The sequence below is a fragment of the Balaenoptera ricei genome, chromosome 10 (assembly GCF_028023285.1).
Source record: "Balaenoptera ricei isolate mBalRic1 chromosome 10, mBalRic1.hap2, whole genome shotgun sequence".
Taxonomy (NCBI): domain Eukaryota; kingdom Metazoa; phylum Chordata; class Mammalia; order Artiodactyla; family Balaenopteridae; genus Balaenoptera; species Balaenoptera ricei.
In genome coordinates, this window is record NC_082648.1 from 78,292,826 (window position 1) to 78,307,745 (window position 14,920).

At 37.9% G+C, this 14,920-nt stretch overlaps 1 long non-coding RNA gene across 3 annotated transcripts in view; it reads right to left on the reverse strand.

The window, feature by feature from the left end:
* Positions 1-794: 794 nt before the first annotated feature.
* The window catches only part of LOC132373460 (uncharacterized), a 469,013-nt gene continuing 454,887 nt past the window's right edge, over positions 795-14,920 (reverse strand). For all 3 annotated transcript variants that reach the window (XR_009505428.1, XR_009505429.1, XR_009505430.1), the window contains one exon: positions 795-1,896. This is a non-coding gene — a long non-coding RNA (uncharacterized LOC132373460). The remainder of the gene's footprint in view (positions 1,897-14,920) is intronic.

Consider the following 14,920-nt stretch of genomic DNA (forward strand, 5'->3'; position numbering starts at 1 on the left):
ACAAACATTCTCCAGACGCTACCAGTATTATGTGGGGTTGCAATGGCTGAGGTGTCCCGTTCAGCTGAAAGGGTCCGTGTCAGATGGGAGCAAGTCAGTCCAGCCTGGCAGGGATGGTTTCCTAGGGAGCCTTTACCATTTCCCTCTGTGATCAGGATTATAGAATAAAGAAGACACTCTTCAAATCTGTTGATGTCGCTAAACTTAAATGCTAACATATTTTATAGAGATGGGTTGGGGTAGGGGTAGGGTTACCAGATAAAATACAAGATGCCCAGGTAAGTCAGAATCAGATAAACAACCATTTTTTAGTATAAGTATGTCCCATGCAACATTTGGGACATCCTCATGCTAAAAAATTATTTGCTGTTTATCTGAAAATCAAATTGAACTGAGTGTCCTATGTCATTTTATTGCTAGATGTGGCGACTGTAGACAGGGGAGCCATGGGGGAAAGGAGCCTAAATGGTGATGCTCAGGGTGGTGAACGTCTTTTTTTTAGAACTCAAAATAATCCAGTAAATCTGAAGAAATACTCAGGCTGCAACACAATGAAGTTGAGTGAGAGAAGAATGTAAGACAGAAAAGACAGGAAAACAATGAAAATTTTGGTTTTGAGCTCCTTAAGGGTAGTTTTCTTTTTAAATCATTTTTGTATTCCCAAGCTGCAACTTTCTCTTTTAGTTTGTGAGCATTACATTGTTTTTTGAATGAACGGACTCTTTCCATAAAGATGCCCTTACAATGTTCTTAAAAATCATTGACTTTCTTTTGTAAGAAATTCATGACACTTATCTATTCCTTAGGGAAAAGATCAAGGATTCTGTGTAGTGAGAAAATCCCCAGAGCCATTGAACAGTCCACAGGAGCTGAGGGATGCAAATTATCTATTGGAGAATCTACTCCCAGGATAACTTTCAAAACACTCTGAGTTTTTCCTAGAAAGAAGGAGAAAGAATTCAACCAACAAGTTCACCAGAAGAGATCCATCTTGAAAGGAAAAAATCAGGCAGCAGCCATCCTATAACCCTCTCAGCAAGGGAGTGAGGGCCTTTTAAGAGTTAAGCTTTTTAACTGCCTTATTGTTATTTTTGGAATCCTGCTATTGTTTCCCCACAGTGTTTTCCCACAGTGATTGACAGGCAAACCCCTAAAATAAGAAGGATCAATGGGTCTGTCTGTAGAGTGACAACTTGGAAGAAGACATTCAGAAGCTAGTCTGACGTGGAAGGGGAGAAGTATAACTGCCACCCTAACCCCCCACCCCATTTCAATCTGAGAGGGTGGGTCTGAGCCTAAAGATGGTAGGAGAATGGGCTTGGTTCCTAGGGAAGGGAGATGGGGATCTACCAAAAATCCACTGAAAACATTTGTAAATTGTACTTATGCATTATTTTGATGAGAAGGTCCATATCTTTTATCATATTTTAAAGGAACCTTAAAGATAGCTATGACTGAAGATTGGATAGGTAAAACTGGGCTTTGAAGGACAGTTGTGAAAGCTCTGCTTGCTCTTGGAAGCAATAAGATGTCATTGTTGCATTTATTTTTCATGGCAGCCATATTGTTTCCTTACCATTTTCTCATTCATTCATTCATTCATTCATTTATTTATTTATTTATGGCTGTGTTGGGTCTTCGTTTCTGTGCGAGGGCTTTCTCCAGTCGCAGCAAGCGGGGCCACTCTTCATCGCGGTGCGCGGGCCTCTCACCATCGCGGCCTCTCCCGTTGCGGAGCACCGGCTCCAGACGCGCAGGCTCAGTAATTGTGGCTCACGGGCCCAGCTGCTCCGCGGCATGTGGGATCTTCCCAGACCAGGGCTCGAACCCGCGTCCCCTGCATTGGCAGGCAGACTCTCAACCGCTGCACCACCAGGGAAGCCCCATTTTCTTATTCTTAAAACAAAAAAAGGTTAACAAGTTTTAAGTATTTATTGACCCTCTTTGAAAATCTTTGTGTTCCACTTGCCTATTCAGATATTGAGTGTATAGCAAAGGGAAGCAAGAGGATGTTGAAAAATTTTACCTGCTTCACAATTCATTCAATGTCAGTCCCCTGTTTAACTACCGCAGATTAAAAATTACTCTTTAGAGATACCAGGGCTTTCTGAAAGCAAAGGCATCTTCAATATAGCTCCAGAGCTTGGTTTTGGAGTGACATAGCCTAAGCCAGCTCCTGCCAGTAGAAGCAGTTGTTGTAGAAATATAATAGAATCCTGTGACGCACCTTGCACATGTGCTTTTGTCTGAGGACACAGCCTATATCATAGAAAACATAACACCTACACTCACCAAGAATCTAGGTGGGATAGGAGGAGGTGGGGGTGAACTTCACAAAGTCTAGAGATAACACATTTATCACATTCCAAGCGCTGAAAATAAGTGTTTTTGCACCTCTGAAGTTATTCTCGCAAAACGAGGTGCAATGACAAGTTAACATCTAGGTTTCAGTTACCACTTAGCTGCAGGGGAGTATTTTAAACTATTATATTTATGAAATTAGATTTATAAAAAAAAAAATCCCCTTAAAATAAACATAACCATAAAGAGAGCTTAAATATCACCATGTATTGTGGCAATCTGTTATCAATTAAACAAATAATTCAGAAATCAGTGACATTCTGTTCTAGTGAATTAATAATCAGAAACAGATACATTTTGAAATATACTTCCCCATTTTAAATATACATGTATTTCTCAGAAGACTCAAGGTCAATGCTCTATTTTAAATTAAATGTTACAATCCAGGGTTCTAATTTGTTATCCGCTGATATTCATTTGCCTAGAATTTTGGATGCAATTCTATTAATATTTGAAGAAAGTTGGTTGGGCACCCAATAAGTTGCCTAGTTCTGTGTAATCCAGAGGGAAAGAGTGGCCTGTCTGGCCAAGTCCATTTTCTTCTTTACCCTCATACACCTTCACCTGACATAGGTACTTTCAGTAGATGAGTAAAGAACTCGTGACAGCTGCAGGTTTTACTTCCTTCAGGGAGCCCTCTCTAACCACTTAGGGATAAAACACCACTTTTTTTTCTCTCTGTCACTATAGTTCCAGAGACCTATTTAGTGTGCATCTTTCTCAAAATATTATGAACTCTTTTAAGTAACTACCTTTGTGTCCCTGGGTCTGACACAAAGTAGCTACTCCCAAAATGTGGGTTGAGTAAATGGGTTGAAGTGAAAATAAGATAAACGGCACGGAATTGGAGGCATTTGCAAATACCACCACTGTAGTGGGTTGAATACTATAGTGCCCTCCCCCAAATTCATTTCCACCCAGAACCTCAGAATGTGACTTTATTTGAAAATAAAGTCTTTACAGATGTAATTAGTTTAGGATCTTCAGATGAAATTATACTCGATTTGGGGTGGACCCTAAATCCAATGACTGGTGTCTTTATAAGAGAAAGGAGACGGAGGTTGGAGACGGGCACACATAGGGAAGATGACCACGTGAAGACAGGGACAGAGACTGGACTTACGCAGCCATCGACCGAAGAACACCAGGAACCACCAGAAGCTGGAAGAGTCAAGGAAGGATTCTCCTCCAAGGCCTTCAGAGGGAACATGGCTCTGCTGCAACCTTGACTTTGGAATCCTGGCCTCCAAAATTGAGAGGGGCTAAATTTCTATTGTTTTAAGCCATCTAGTTTGTGGTAATGTGTCATGGCTGCCCTAGGAAACTAATTTACCACCATGCTGACTGCAGCTGTGATCCTAGATAATTGCAAAGCAACTACCAGCTCAGTTTCCCTTCTCACTTTCAAAGAATTAAGAAAACATATATTAGATTGAGTGAGTGCATAATATCATATTCTGGATCATACACATAACTTTATAGGTGTCATTGCTAAAATCAGTTCCCTATTTGACAGATGAGGACATTGAGGTTGAGGGAGTTTAAATAACTGGTATCATGAAAAAGTATGTAATAATCTTAGCTAACATTTGAGTGCTTAATATATATTAGGCATTGTGCCAGACTCTTTGTATCAATTATTTTATCTCATCTTTACAACAAGACTGTAAAGGTAGGTACTCTTAAATTTTTCCCTATTTCAAAGATGAAGAAACTGAGGCACAGAATATAAACTATGTGTCCTAAGTCTAGTACTTGGCAAAAGCAGGATTTGAACCCAAGTAGTGTGGTTCTAAAGCTCTGGTGCGTCAGACACTTGCTATGTTGTATATAGATATTGTGTGCTGATCACCCCACCATTCCTGCCTCTGATTCCAAAGACAACCCATGCACTGACTAACGGCCCTTTAGCATCTTGCACATATGATCATATTACCTTGGCCATTTCCAACAGGATTTTTTTTTTTTAACCTCTCACTGATACTCCTAGTACACCAAAATAGCAGGAAAGGATGCTTATTTTCTCTGATTTCAGAGCTAATTTTTTGAAAACACTTTGATACACAAAGCAAGTCTGATGGTCAAAATATAATCATCTGGGTGTCCCCTCCAATAAAGAAAAAATATATATATATATATATATACACATATATTACTTAATCGTCTACCATTTGTTTTGTTTGGATCCCAGTGAGACAGCAGCAAAGCCATTTTGTTTTGTCTACATTGTTTGATCACAGTCAATGTTCTGCTCTTTTACGTATAGGCAGTTCTGAAGTGATCTTTTCATTTGTCACGATTACACAACTGTAGCTAGAGAAATACTGTAGCTTGATAAACGCTCACCATCCTGGTATAACAACTGATCTTACATTTTTTTTCCCACTTTGCTGGAATTTTATCAGTTTTTCTACACATGTAGGAAAATAGGCAGAGAATGGAGGGCCAAATGAACCTGTGATACAATGGGTGTATGAAGCTTCAGTTGGCCTTAAATGTCAAACCATATCCTTCCTGAATAATCAAGAATGTCAGTGTCTATTACTTTCTACTTCTTGGCATGTACCTTGCACAAATGTCAAGTTTCATATGATGCATTTTCTAGGTGGGAAGTCTTTTAGAGACCTTAATTTTTTCTATATTTACTTTTTAGAGTAATGGTATATATTAGTTTAGTAATTCAAATATATTACTAACATATACTAGTAATTCAAATTGTATAAACAGTAGGCTAAAGTGAACAAAATATTGAAACAAATTACACATCTACCTTTTCCAGTCTTCATAGTTACTCCAAACACTGTGGCATTAGTACACTTGATCCAACCAAGATCAATCACAATCTCTTCCTTGCGTGTTTCCCTCCTGGGGTAGATGATTGGTTCAGAGATGCATTTCTGATCCAAGATCAGCCAATCTGATTCCCGCCATTAGAGTTTTGGAAATGTATCTAAAAAGACATTAATTTCCTTCTGTATGACAGAAACAGAGGGCAGGTAAATGTGGCAGCTATTGGTGTATTTTGCACTGAGGAGCAGGCAAAGTGGTTTGGTAATGAGAGATGAGTGAGACAGATAACCAGAGAAAAAGAGAATCAAGGAGCAGAAAGGAATATTTTATGGATTTCCCTAGTGTTCCTCCAGTCTGTTACTGACTATATTAGTTATCTATTGTTATGTAACACATTAACTCAAAACTAAATGACTTAAAACAACAGCATTTATTACCGCACAATTTCTGTGGGTCAGGAATCTAGACATGGCTTAACTGGATCCTCCATCTCAGGGTCTCTCACAAGATTACAGTCAAGGTGTTGACCAAGTCTGTGGTTTCATCTGAATTCTCAACTAGGGAAGGATCTTTCTCCAAGCTCTCACATGGTTGTTGGTAGGATTCAGTTCCTTGCAGACAGTTACATCGAGAGCCTGAGTTCCTCTTAATTACGGATAGAGGTTGTCCTCAATTCCTTGCTACATAAGCTTTTCACAGGGCAGCTCACATCACGGCACCTGCCTTCATCAGGGTGGAAAGGGAAAGAACAAGGTGGAAGCTACAGAATTTTATAACTTAATCTTGGAAGAGATATTCCATCACTTTTGCTGTATTCTATTTGTTATAGGTCACTATTTCCAGTCTACACTCATGGGGAGGAGATTATACATGGTGTAAATACCAGGAGTCAGGGATCATTGAGCTCATTTTAGAAGCAGCCTAAAACACTGACATATCTTAACCCTTAGGTACTGTGAAATAACATCAATAACCCTACAATGAAGCTTAATTTTTGCTTAAACTAATTGAAATTGGTTTCTAATATTTACAGCCCAAACTTCTTTTTTTTCCTCCCAGTTTTATTGAGAAATAATTGGCATACAGCACTGTATAAGTTTAAGGTGTACAGCACAATGATTTCACTTACATACATTATAAAATGATGACCACAAAAATGTAGTGAACATCCATCAGCTCATATAGATACAACATAAAAGAAAAAGAAAAAAAATGTTCTCTTTGTGATGAGAACCCTTAGGATTTACTAACACCTTTCATGTATAATACACAGCAGTGCTAATTCTATTAATCATGTTGTGTATTACATCCCTGTTATTTATCTTATAACTAGAAATTTGTACCTTTTGACTGCCTTCATCCAATTCCCCCTGCCCCCACTCCTCATCTCTGGTAACTACAAATCTGATCTCTTTTTCTGCAAGTTTGTTTATTTGTTTGTTTTTTGAAGTATAATTGACCTACAGCACTATGTTAGTTCCTGGTACACAACATAGTGATTCGATATTTCTATACATTACAAAATGATCACCACTGTTTATAGCCAAAACTTCTTACATGTATCCTGTAGTTTAATAAAATCCACATTTAGAATCAAAATATAATTGTATTATGAGAAAATTTGTTACTACATTTCTAAATTCCTTTAACACATGCCACACACATGCATATAAACACATACATGTACACACATATCTAACATTATTTAACAGTGATAAAGGCTGAGATATGAGGAAACAAAACAGTAAGGACTCCTACCAATAGGAAAATCAATGCAAAAAAATAAAAACTCTGAAATCTTCAGGTAGTCAGTGAGTATATTATAATTAGTGGCCTTTCCTACTCTTTTTTTTTTTCACCCCTAAAGGCTACATGGAGGAAATTTATTTTTTTATGCTTTTGCTTTTCAAAATATCTTATTTTTCTCTCATCATATTGTAAAATGGAAAGGCAAACAAACAAACAAAATATTGTATAACACTGTGACTAATTTGATTATTTCTCTCTGCTTCAGATTATGGGATACAGTTTTGCATTCATTATAAAAACTGGAAAAAAAATTTGTGAAAACCCCTTGTCTTGGGGTTACTACATCAGTCTGTAGGAAGTAGAGTAGCTTTTTTAAAAAACTTTAGCAAAAAGTCCCCTCCCTGGTTTTTCCTACAAATATTAACCTCAAGCATTCACTTCCTTCCATGTTATTTATACATGTAACCTCAAAATTTCTTCTAAGAAGTCACAAGTAGATATAAGAAAGATCACAAATATCAGCCATCTGTAGACCAGACCTGACAAGCTTCATGGTAGAGATGAAAACCTCTCATTTCAAAGAACTAAAAAAGGGCTATTGTATCCACCAGAAGCTGGACTGCTGACCCTCCGGGTCTCACCACCCAATCAGGAATTCTATAAATATGCACCTCAACCACATAAACATTTTCTTTCTAGTTTCTGGACTGGAGTTTATCTTTGCTGTGCAGAATCAATTTAGCTTTGGACAGAAAAATTTGCAAGAAGTTAAAGAAGCAGCTTTTAAAAGCAAACAAAGAGACATAATGGGCGTAATTTCCCAAACATGCCAGAACAGGACCATGTGTTGGATTTTATTTAAGAAAGCAAAGAAATCCCCAAAGGATTACTCGAGTTGGATTCTTATTTTGGTAATGACTTCTTGTGTCTATTGGTTCTGTCAATTAAAATAGACCTTGCAGGATAAAATGATATTATAAACCATGTCCAAAAGACCTTGGAATTAGAAAAAGAAATTTGGTGCCGCCCAAAAGGGGTTGGAGGGTCAGGAGAATGTGGTAAATATACACCTTTCCCAGGTGCCTCCTCTGGATTTTGACAATTAAAAACCAGCAGAAAAAAAGAAAAAGAAAAAAGGCACAGTCTCCCATTGAAGATGACATACATTTCTTCTCCATTTAACTCAGTTGATGAGCCACCCAAGTAACATACATAAGTAAAAACTCCTTCTTACAACCAGACATTTTCTATACTGCCTGTTTCACATATCGTGTAAGTGTTGGTTGGGGCCCGACTGGTCGATCCTGCTGATTTTTTCCAACAGAGCATCCACCACCTCTTCCTGATTGGCACATCTTATCTTCGAGTATGTGATGCCCTGCCTCACTGATAACACCAGATGGGCCAGTAAATCTCAATCTTGACTGTACATTAGAATCATCTGGCAAAGCATTGGAAAAAATAATCCCAATATCCAGTCTGCCCCCCTGGACCAATCGCATCAGAATCTCTGTGGTGGGATTCAGGCATTAATATTTTTAAAAATTCCCCAGTAACTATAATGTGTAGCCCAAACTGAAAACCGCTGCTAAGGGGACTTCCCTGGTGGCACAGGGGTTAAGAATCCGCCTGCCAATTCAGGGGACACGGGTTCGAGCCCTGGTCCGGGAAGATCCCACATGCCGCAGAGCAACTAAGCCCGTGAGGCACAACTACTGAGCCTGCACTCTAGAGCCCACGAGCCACAACTACTGAACCCGCGCGGCAACTACTGAAGCCCACCCCCCTAGAGCCCGTGCTCCGCAACAAGAGAAGCCACCGCGATAAGAAGCCCACACACCGCAATGAAGAGTAGACCCCGCTCTCCGCAACTAGAGAAAGCCCGTGCACAGCAACGAAGACCCGACGCAGCTCAAAATAAATAAATAAATAAATAAATATTTTTAAAAAAGAAAAGAAAACCACTGCTAGGTACCATTTGATATATTAACTATGACCTTAACTGATGCAAGCTGCTGAACTGCTAGGGGATTTAAGAAATCATGCTTATGTCAGTTATATCTCAATTTTTAAAATTTAAATAAATAAATAAAGGTAAAAAAAAAAAAAAGAAATGCATTTTTGCTTGAAATACAATGACCACTCACTAATTTAAGGCAGTGACACAAACTTATTGGCTCCTTATTATTTTCTTTCAGGGAACACATTCCACAAAATTCTACAAATTGTAGAAGACATGCCCTTCTCTCTTCTAGAAGAATATCCCATCAGTTCATTGAAAGAAAATGATGGTGCTGCTTTTGATAAACTACCAAAGAGAACATTCTAAGAAAAGTATCAATTCATAACTGGGGTAAAAGCACTTACAAACCACAAATGTGAGAAGCAACCTTTGCACCATGAAGTTGACTCTGACAAAGTAGTAATAGAATATTGAAGTCTGGAAGGAAACTTTTAAGATGTGCAATCAGTATCAATCCAAGCCTAGAGAAACCCAGGACCAGAGATAAGTGATTAGTCTCATGTTCTACTGCTCTTGAGAGGCATTATAAAAATCACCCTTCTCATTTCTAGTTCAGGGATTTTGTTATTAATGTATGCGAAGCATTTCATTTCCTGGCTGGCCAATAGTAAATGCTCAATAAATTGTAGCAATTGGTAGAAGTAATGGTGGTGGTAGTGATCATATTGGTAATAATAATATCTGCAAAGCTTTATTCAGTGTTATAATCACTGTCTTAAAGTACTTCACAAATAAGAACGACTGTTTCTCTTGTGGATGACACCTCACTTATTTGAAATGTGAGAAGTTTAAGAGCAAAATAATAAAAAGGGGGGAGTAAAAAAGGCTTTTATTAGCACTACAATGAAAACTTAAAATAGCCTTTCACTATTTAATGACTCATCGGTTGAACATTTTATGTAATTAATTATAAAATATATATAATCTGATCTGACTTTATCCTTTATCTAGAAGATCCTAGAGTATCAATTTGTCTGATGAAAATATGTTACCTATCTGCTTACATATTAGAGAGTTAGAAGTACTTTGACATGTTACTTAATTTAATTCTCACATATAGTCAGAAAATATTGCTATTATTACCACTTCTTTACATTTAATAAACATAAGCTCAGAGAACGAGAGGGACCTAGCTAAGGTGGCTCTGTTAATAAGCGGCAGGGCTAGTATTTCATTGTAGGTTTTCTACCTTTGAGTCCTTCATTAGGTTACATACTTGGACTGAGTCACTATAGCCTTTTGAATACTTGACTTTCCAGAGCTATAGTGTAATGCTATGTCCTTGGCCTTCATTGAGCAGAATGTGTACCGCCTCTATTTAAAAACTTGCTTTTAAAAAGAATAGTACCTCATTATGTGGCTCAGTCTTATTTAAAGGACTTGGAGACAAGTTCTTTTCAGAATTCAGAGCCAAAAATGTATCTATATCACCCGACAAGCTGAGAGCTTCCTTTCTTTAGATGAGGATAGTGTTTCTTTTCGGTTGAAAGTCTCTCCTTGCCTTTGCTTCTAGGAAACTCAGAGCAAAGTTTTATACTTGATCATTCCAGATTTTCTCAATCCAGGTTTCTATGACATATCATCTCCCCTTCTTTCCCCTCACCCCCAAGACCATCATCTCATTTATACATGACTTCTGCTTTCCAGTATTTGTCAGTGATTCAGTTTTATTGTACTTGGATTGGGGTAGACATCCACAGTGTTCAACTACGTGAAGAATATTTCTCCCTTTTGTGGTAATAGAATCTCAATACTCTTGCTTACTTTCTTTTCCCTATTCTCAGTCCATGTGGTTTAGAGGGAATTCATTCTAGTTTTTGAGAGCCCAGGGGTGGAAACATGACCCAGGCCAGGCCTATCAGTGTGCTCTGTTGCCCTGGCCTCAGTAATTGGATCAAGAATGAAGCCATGACATGACACAAGTTAGGCCTATCAAAGCGCATTCATATACTTTTACTAGCATGACTGTAAAGGAGGTGTTAATTTTCCAGTAGAATGGCCAACAGGATGGGATGAAAAACTAGAGCTTCTGGCCTCCATCTTATTCCACAGTACAGAATGCCTGAGAATGGCGCCAGTCCAAAGGAAAGCAGATCTGAGATATGAAGATAAGGAGACCAAGGCCTGTTGACCTCTTTGAATTCTTGGATCTAGTTGTGTTCTACCTCAAGTCTTCAACTATATGGGCCAATAAATTCCCTTCTGTGCTTAAACCATTGTAGTTGGGGTTTTCTGTACTGTGCAATCAAATGTGAGTTGTTAAATATAGTGATTTATTTTTTACCACCACAAATTCTAGTTGAAAGCAGGCAGGACACAAATCAAAATAAATACACACCATGTGCACGTATTTATCCTTAATATCACAATTAATCAGGACAAGTTTTTGATTATCTGGTGGTTATATTGGTCATCAACCTTTTTTCATAAGGACTGAAATATAGCAGCATTACAGTATATACTTTCTTTGTTTTGTTTTTGCTAATTAGGTAGAACATAACAAAATATAAAATGTGCTCAGTTTCTTCCACTTTGGTAATAAATTGGAAACCATAGTCAATAGAGTAGTTTTCAATTTCAAACATTTTGTATTTCAATGAACATTGTACCCTTTTAAAATGCGGATGTTTCAGCTCTTATAGCTCCAAGATGCTCAAGTTAAATTCAAAAGGCTCTTTTGGGCCAGTTAAACCAGTGTTTGACCTTCCTGCTGACTTATTTACGTCTAAATATCTCTGATTTCTTAAAAAATAATGTCAAATGCATGACTCATTCCTGTTTAGCTTTATTTGGTCTTCCATTGTGGATTGTGACTCTAATTTCTATTATTCAGAGGTAGTTCCTCAAGATTAGGCATAACCTCACCCATGGTCTTCTTGTCAACGTTTTGGAGGTGGCTTAGTCTCGTGTGTGTGTGTGTGTGTGTGTGTGTGTGTGTAATGCAACCAGTTTTATTTCTTTTAGTTATACCTCCTGTTATGAACTGAATGTTTTTCTCCCCCACCCCCTTCCAATTCCTATGTTGAAGACCTAACCCCCAGTGTGATAATATTTGGAGGTGTGGCCTCTGGGAGGTAACTGGGGTTAGAGTAGGTCATGAGGGTAAGGCCCTAATGATGAGATTAGTGGCTTTATAAGAAGAGGAAGAAAGAGAGAGACAGCTCTCTCTGCAACATAAGGACACAGCAAGAAGGCCTTTGCAAACAAGGAAAAGAACTCTCACCAGCTGGCACCTTTATCTTGGACTTCCCACTCTCCAGAACTGTGAGAAATAAATTTCTGTTGTTCAAGCCACCCAGTCCCTGGCATTTTGTCATGGCAAGCGCAAGCTAAGACACCTCCTGTGGATGTTTCCAGTCTGGCCTCAAAGATACTGCAGTCTGTCTTTTTTATTTGCTAACTACAGTAGTTTAGGGGAAAAAAAGTCTGCTAAAATCAACAATAAATAACCAAACTTGTGAAGTTGTATTTTACCTCCATGATGGAATAAAGATTTCCCATTAAAAGGCAAATCTTCTTTTTCAAAAGTTTGAATAGGAGGGTTCTTTAAAAAGAATTACACCTGTTTAAATACAGGTTGCTGGAGATACAAAACTCTAAGGAAAGTTTTTGGCTTTTATCAATGCATTTTTATTTGAGGATGAATTGCATTCATTTTAATCCGTGTTCAACTCTGAAGTTTCCTCCTTCCTGGTTTGGTTTTTCCCTTTATTGACATGCAAACAAGCATATATTGTCTGTTAGTTTCATTAGTATTATTTCTATTCTTTATCTTATCTATTTTTTCTGGAGGCAGTGTTGTGTGGGGAAAGAACACTGGTTTCAGAGTTCAGAGACCTGTTTTCATTCTGTCTTACTAGCTGAGAGAGTCTGAGCAAATCATTTAATTTTTCCTCTGTATTCCTACCAGTAAAATGAGAACACTAATACCTGCAAAATTTAGCTCATGGGATTTTTGTAAGGATTACATGAGTAATTCTAGCAACTGTAATTTTCCTCAACAAACATAACTAACCAAGTTTACTAAGCGTTTACCATGTGCCATGGACTGTGCAAGGCTCTGGGAACAGAATGATAAAAAATAGAAGTTTTTAAACAGTTATTTTAAATAACACATTGCATCGGTCAAGAATCTCACAGACTTATAGAGAAAGCAGATAAATAAACACATAAATACAAGGCATGTAATGCGCTCTCTTGGAGTACTTTGTCCTTCTAGCTTTATCGAGGCTTGTAACTCTGTTATTATCTATGTCCTTCTTCTCCTTTTAATGTCTCTTTTCCTTGCAAGGTTATGGGCTCCATGAGGGCATTGTCTATTTTTGCTAGTCACTCTATCCACGGTGCCCTCAGCATAATTATTTAGGAACTGGGAGAAAAAGGAAAAAGTCTGGGGAATCCACTTGAGAAATTCAGTGTGATTATTGTTTCCAAAGCCATTCAATGTTAAATGACATTTGCAGTTTAATCCTAAAAGGAGAGGCAAACCCCACCATCCATTTTTGCATAAATGGAGAGCTTTCCCTTCTTCTCATTCTTTGCAGATCAGTTAACTACATATAATCCCGATTACTGGACTGATTTTTTTTCTCAGCCCTGATTTTACATGAGTAAATAATAAAGTCAGGTACCAGTTTTCATCCTCTCAGATGAAATTGCATTAAACCAACAACAACAATGAAAAAGAAAAGCAAAATTGATTGGCTTCATTTCCTGGGTATACAAGGATGCTCCGATGAAATAATAGCCTTAAGTATTTCATGGTTAGACTCTTTCCACACATTTCTGGTTTCAAGCTGCAGCTGTGCCCGGGTTGTCCTTGCAGTAAATATATCACCAGGGTGTGTAATCTTGTTCTGTAACCTCCTGCAAATCCCAGGGATGTGCAGAATTCATCAGCTCCAAGGTATGTGAGGCTGGAGTTTGAAGAGAAAATCCTCTCCCTCTTACAATTCCAAACATATTAAAGAAATGCCCTTAGCAGGGATTTTTACTGATAGGTCCCCTTCACCATCGTGCTGTGGATGTGTGTGTGTATAATTCTTTCACTAAGAGGAGTTTACAGAAACTGGGTCCTGAAGGAACACAGAATTTTGACTGGTATCTGCCATTAATTTATTCTGTTTTCTAAAACCTGATCCCCAGAAAAGAGATCCATTAGAAATCATAACTGAAAACAGTTAATTCTGATTGGGTTGAGATTATATTTTTAAAGGATATGCCTTTATCACTGATATTTATTGTGCCCTACAAATTAGAAAACGAAATCAGAAGGATGTTCATAATTTGGAAAAAAATCTCAGAGATTCTCCAAGTTTGTTAATTTTGTTGTTGTTGTTGTTTTGTTTTTACTCTCCAGAGTGAAGGGAAGGTGGATGGAGTATGCTGATTTAAAGCAAACAGGCCCTTTGGCTCCGAAAATCAGCTCAACAGTAAATAGCTGGGATTTTCTAGCCATTCTGACCTTATTTGAGAAGATTATATTGCTTTGTCAGGTCAGAGCTTATGTCAGAGAGCCAAGTGTCAACTTTCCACTTAAATATTAGGCAGGCAGGAGTCAGTATGTCTGGTTACACAGGACACAATCTGTCCTTAACTTGCAGAACTATACTTGCTCTTTGTTGCAGAAACAGTTTTCCATGAGATCTCCAAATAGTACTGATGTGTAGGAAAGAAACCTTTACCTCATTATTTCTCCCCAAGCAGCAGATGCCTCTATGATAATAGGAAAATAAGAATATTATTGAATTTTCCTAATGGCGTCAACTTACTACCCTCAAGTCTGGTATTTTTCAAAGCCCATTAAAGGCTGGAATCCATGGATCTTTTAGAAGCCCATTCTCATTCTCCAAAAACACAAAGGAGAAGATCTACTATTGTGTACACTAGAATGATATGTCTCCAAAAGGTTTGAATAATCATTTATTATTGAAGAATAACCTAATCTCATCACATTATAACTTTCCTTAAGAGCAATTTATACCATCTATCAGAGAG